Raw genomic sequence first — 6,006 nt, forward strand, 5'->3', positions numbered from 1 at the left:
TTCCCCCAAGTATCTTCCCTCAGGGACCCAAGCAGGTTTTATGTTTAAAAACTATGGTCCTGGGAGTTCCCTGGTGGCCTAGTGGTTAGGATTTGGCACTTTCACTGCAGAGGCCCAGGTTTGATCCCTGGCCGGGGAACCATCCCACATGCCACACAGCATGGCCAAAATCCAAAAAGAAACAAACAAACAAAAAACAGAAAACAAAGCAAAACAACAACAAAAAAACCCCAAAACCTCTGGTTCTTTATTTTATAAATTTCTCTTTCAATGGACTGATAACACCAAGTATGATTTAAAATTACAGTTGGCCACAATGGGGTTCTTTTGAAGTCCCTAAACTTATTTTTCGGCACAATAAACTTGAGAACTGCAGAACTAAGCAAATTGAATGGGGCACTTACTTTAATTGGTATTTAGAGGCCTCTAAATGAGTCCAAGATTCCAAAATCACTTCCCTCCAAGATACAAATTCTAAACTTTCTGAAGAGGTTTCTCAATTACAAAAGACTCATAATTCTTCTCTCTCACCCCCTCCTGCTCCTCAAGTCTGCCCTCCACCCACCCATCCTCCACCTCTCCTGCTTCCCTTTACCCTTCCCTTGCTGGACTCTCATTTTATTCCGAAGACCCCAAGGCCTCCCTTGATCTTCCAGCCCCAGCATCTTCCATTTAAACCATTTCAAATTCTGCCCTTTAAATTGGAACCCAATAATGAGGGCACCCATTTATTTATTTGGCCATGCCACATGGCTTGTGGGATATTAGCTTCCTGACCAGGGATTGAACCCTGGCCGACAACAGTGAAAGCATGTAGTCCCAACTACTGGACCTCCAGGGAATTCCCAGGGCACCCTTTTAAATGTAATTTATACACTTTGAACGAAGGCAGAATTTCGAGCTATAGCCAAAGAATTTCCCAAGGTTACTGAAGACCCTCACCATTTTGCAAAGGAATTTATCATTGTCATTCAAACCTATGAGCCTGCGTTTCCTGATCTTTAATAATTAGTCCACATTCTTGTGGGAGAAGGTCAGGCCCAACACTAGATAGCTAATGCTAGCTGGAATCATCCTCTAGAGTATCTTCAGTGGATCATGGCAGCTGATCCAAAGCCCAAGAAGCAGCAAAAACCTTATATGAAGCCATCCCCCAGGCCTTCCCAAAACCAGTTGATTGGAATAAAATCCAAGCATGCACTCAAGGACTGACAAACCTGTGCATAACTATTACAACCGACCTAAAACTGTTTTTAAGGAAAACTCTGGACTCCCTTTAGATGCAGAGTCACTAAGGTGGCCTGTAATTCCATGTTCATAAACAGCCCAGATGAAGATCTCACAATTCTAGTAAAATGAACACAACTTAATTGGGAAACCATGGTAACTTCCAATTTGGTTAATCTGGCAAATCAATTGACCTGGACAATTCAAAATTCAAATAAATGAAAAGCCACTAAAATCGTGAATTTACAGCTTCAATAGGTATCAGCCTCTTTCCAGGGGCTTCAACAAACTAAATCGAAGCCTTCAAACTCTAAAAATGTCTGCCATTTTTGTAAGAAACATGGCCATTAGAAAAAGGATTGCCTTAAACTAAAACACTTTAAACAATCCTCCCATGTTAAGCCTTCAGCTCCTCTTATGGGCTGAGCCTGCTCCTAGGACAAACAAGGGGTTTTTCCAATCCTTCCCTTTAGTCATCTGGACGAAACTTCCCTTGTGATTGGAAATGAAGTCCTTACTGTCTTAATTGACACTGGAGCCCCACTATTCATGCTCAACCACACCAACCTCAAACAACCCCTTCCTCAGAGCACTGAGAAAATTCAAATGGTGACAGTATCTAATAAACCCCTGATAGCTTATAAGTCCCTTAACTTTCCTTTCCAACTGGGCTCCCCCCAGGACAGCTATTCCTTCCTATTGGTCAATTCTGCTCCTGTCAACTTCCTAGGAAAAGACTTTTTGAAAAAATATCATGCTGCCATCCTTTTTTCTCTAAAGAGGGAAATTATCCTTGAAATTGATTTAACCCCCTCAACAACTAATGGCATTCCAAGCTCCTCAATCATATTAGCAGTTTTTGCCCTTAAGACAAGCTTCTAAAAATGACATAAACTTAAAACTCCTCAAAGAAGTCCCTGAGAAACTCTGGGCAAGCAAAGTCCACAACCAACATTGGGTGGATTCATTCAGCTCTCCCAATTCAAATTTAAATTGACCCTGGTAAGCCTTCTCCTAATATTAAACAATATCCTTTAAATCTTGAGGCCTTAGCAGGGATTAAACCAATCATAGAGGAATATAAGACACAAGACCCCATAGTCCCTTGCACCAGTCCTTGTATTATACCCATTCTCCCTATTAAGAAACCCGAGGAAGAGGATAGAGATTTGTCCAAGATTTGAGGGCTATTAATAACATCGTTATCTCCTTCTTGTTATCCAGTTGTCTCCAACCCTCATACCGTTTTAACGGCAATACCTACAGAGAGTAAATTTTTCACCATAATAAATCTCTGTAGTGAATTTTTCAGCATACCCTGTGGATCCTGAAAGTCAATTTTTGTTCACTTTCATGTGGGAAGGACAACGATACCCCTGACTATACTGAGAGCTTTTTCTACTTTTCACAGATCCTAAAAGCAGATTTAGCAGATGTCGTTTTTCCACAAGGGTCTACCATCTTTCAACATGTTGATGAACTTCTTTTCTGGTCCTCTTCCAAGGAAGCAAGTGAGCGAGATAGCATCCGTCTCCTCAAGCTGTTAGTAACTAAAGGTCTTTAGGTCTCTAAAGAGATTACCGCTTACTCAAATTCAGATCAAATACCCAAGACACTTGATCTCAGATCAAGGACTCCTTTTAGACCCTAAAAAGATTCAAAATGTCTCAAATTTTCCACAGACCAAAAGACAACTTCAAGGATTTGGGGGTCTGGCCCGATACTGCAGGAACTGGATACCTAACTTTTTCTTAATTGCCCAGTCTCTTTATGCATTGCTCAAAGCCGAAAGACCAGATCCCTTAGAGTGGGAAGAAAACACCTTATGGCTTTCCAGAACCAGAAAAGCAGACTTCTCAGTCCCCCTGCTTTAGGACATCCTAATTACCAGCTTCCTTTTTTTCTCTTTGTGTAGGAAAGGGAGGAGAATGCCTTAGGAGTGCTTATTAAAAGGCACAGAGGTCAACACCGACCCCTTGGCTATTGCAGTCAACAATTAGACCCTATAGCCAGAGGTCTTCCCCCATGAATGAGAGCTATTTCAGCTGCAGCAGCGCTTACAAAATCAACTGAAGAAATAGTTATGGGCTGTCCACTCATCATCTATGTTCCCCATGCAATAAAAGCTTTGCTCAATTCTCATCTCACTAAACACCTTTCTGCAAGCTGTCTTACCTCACACGAAATATTGTGACTAACTTCTCCTCACATAACTCTTTCCCACTGCAACAACCTTAACACTGCAAGCCGTGTCCTTTTACCTACTGACGAAACTCCTCATGACTATCTGACCCTGACTGATCAGTTATTAATCCTAAGAGCTGACTTACAAGAAACCACTATTGCTAATGCAGAGATTTTATGATTTATTGATGGTTCTTATTTGAAAAATGGCAAAGGAAAATATTGTGCTAAGTATGCAATCACCTCATCTTTTGAAGCTATTTTGAGGCAGCTCTGCTGATGACTGCTACTTCAGCACAACACATAGAACTCCATGTTTTAACTAGAGCTTGCACCTTAGCAGAAGGCAAAACTGAGTATCTATACAGATAGTCACTATGTCTTTGGGATAATTCATGACTTTGGCATGCTTTGGAAAGTATGGGGGGCAGGGGGAAACCAGATTAAGAATAGAAATTGGGATGATCCAACTTCCATTTGTTCTAGCCATCATTTAGGTGCTTGTACGTTCAAAACTAAATTCAGATGGAACCAAAGGAAATAATTTGGCTGATCAGGACACAAGGACAGCTGCCTTACAAGCCACCCAACCTGAAACTGTTATAGCAAACTTTAAATTAAAATTTAATTTAAAAAATTACTATCATCAGACGACATCTGATGCTAACGGCTTTCCCAAGATTCAGGACCAGGCTAGTGTATACATACACACTGCTCTAACCTCATTACTGATCCTTTTCATATTAGATCTGCTCTATCACACTGAATAATTTACTGAGTTTAATGATACTAATTCAACATTGTTGCTAAGGAAGGCCCACTCAACTGACTGGTGGTTTCGGAGTATCACTTAATGACTTCCTTTATTATGTCCAAGATGATGACATTTTGTTGGAATCTATTTAATCTTAGCTGAAGTTTTTACCTTTGCTGAGGGTGCTTCTTTTGAAAAATGGGAAAGATATTATTCTAGTGAACTATTCCCAAAATAGAGCAACTGTGGGACCTCTCTCTGAGTGCTTTGGTATGTCTCCAAAGACCACAATCATCCAGATCTAAGGACTTTGTAGTTATACTCATCACCAATTAATTTCTCCTTGGTTTCCAACACTCTGGTAGATTTTAAGCATCCAGCCCCTAAAACTGTCTACAGAGTAAAACTATATGATAAGGTGTCTCCACCTTGCTTTCAGTTGACACAAAACATTTCTCTAAAGCCCTATTCCTCTAACGTTCCTACCACCTGTACCCTCTTTTTCCTTTACCTCTGGCATCAAGCAAATGACTGACCAAAATTTGTAAGAAATGTGATCCCATCAGTGTATGCCAAGCCTTTTGTCATACTGGGATCAGATGGTTGTCAGCCGACCCCTTAATGGTCTGTAAAGGCCACACTGATCCTTGGCTAGAATGTATCCCTAAGTTCATACCTGTCACTGAAAACATGAATAACCACACTCTTGGCAGCATACTATGTGCCTCTTCTGTATACACCTTTGTATGTGGTTACAAAGGAGAACCATGGGCTTATGAATATCTAGAAGCTGGCATATGACAGGACAATACCTTTGGGAATACCATAAATTTAGTTTCAAGTTTTTGTTAAAGAAAAAATCCAAGGAGAGACTTGGCAGCCCCTTTTTATACCCAATCTACTCTCCATTGATTACTGTTGCCAAAGGACTTGTTCCCTGGATTGGTGCAGTCCATAATGACCTGCTGATAAAGAATTTATCCCTAAGCATAGCTAAATTAGAAAATTCTACCGCTTGAGCCTTGGCTCAATGGCAATGATCCCTGGATTCCCTAACAAGGGTTACATTTAGATAATCGAATAGCACTCGATTATCTCCTTGCAGAACAGGTTGGTATCTGTGCCATAGCCAACACCTTCTGCTACACCCGAATCAACGCTTCTGGTGAAGTTGAATTAGACCTCAAAAAAATTAGAAAAATAGCACAAGACCTCTCTGGTCCAATATCCTCTGGTTCCCTATTGATGTTTTCAGCTGGTTTCCTTCAGGTACAGGCTCTTGGCTAACATCAGGACTTCAAATTTTGCTCATTCTTTTATTACTGGAATTTTGCTATGGGTGCTTGATTTAAACTTCTTATGCTACTCCTCACTCTGTTCTGCTCCAAAACATCTATGAAAACCAAGATTATGGTTGCTCAACAGATTGAAATGATAGATAAGTCTTATTCACCTGAACCTTCATGTAACTTGATGAAATTCCCAGACAAGGAAACTGCCTAAGAATCACTTCTTAAACATCTCCCTGTTGCTCAAATGTGGCCTAACCCTTAAGATACTGACTCCTTGAAATAACCATGGAAGATTAAAAATTCCCCCCAATGTAGGACATGACTTTCTGGGACAGGTCCATCCCAGCAATGTGAGACAAAGCAAATCTGTAAGTTGATTAACAATGTTTTAGAGAAAGATATTGATCAAGAGGGGGAAATGTGAAATGTGAAATAAAATGAAGCCACTTATATCGAGGGATTTTTTTAAATGGAGCCAGGAGGCCATTAAGGAGGTGGATCTTACGCATATCCTCACCTGGTGGATCCATGAACTCTTGAACTGGGCCA

The sequence above is a fragment of the Balaenoptera acutorostrata genome, chromosome 1, assembly GCF_949987535.1.
Source record: "Balaenoptera acutorostrata chromosome 1, mBalAcu1.1, whole genome shotgun sequence".
NCBI lineage: Eukaryota > Metazoa > Chordata > Mammalia > Artiodactyla > Balaenopteridae > Balaenoptera > Balaenoptera acutorostrata.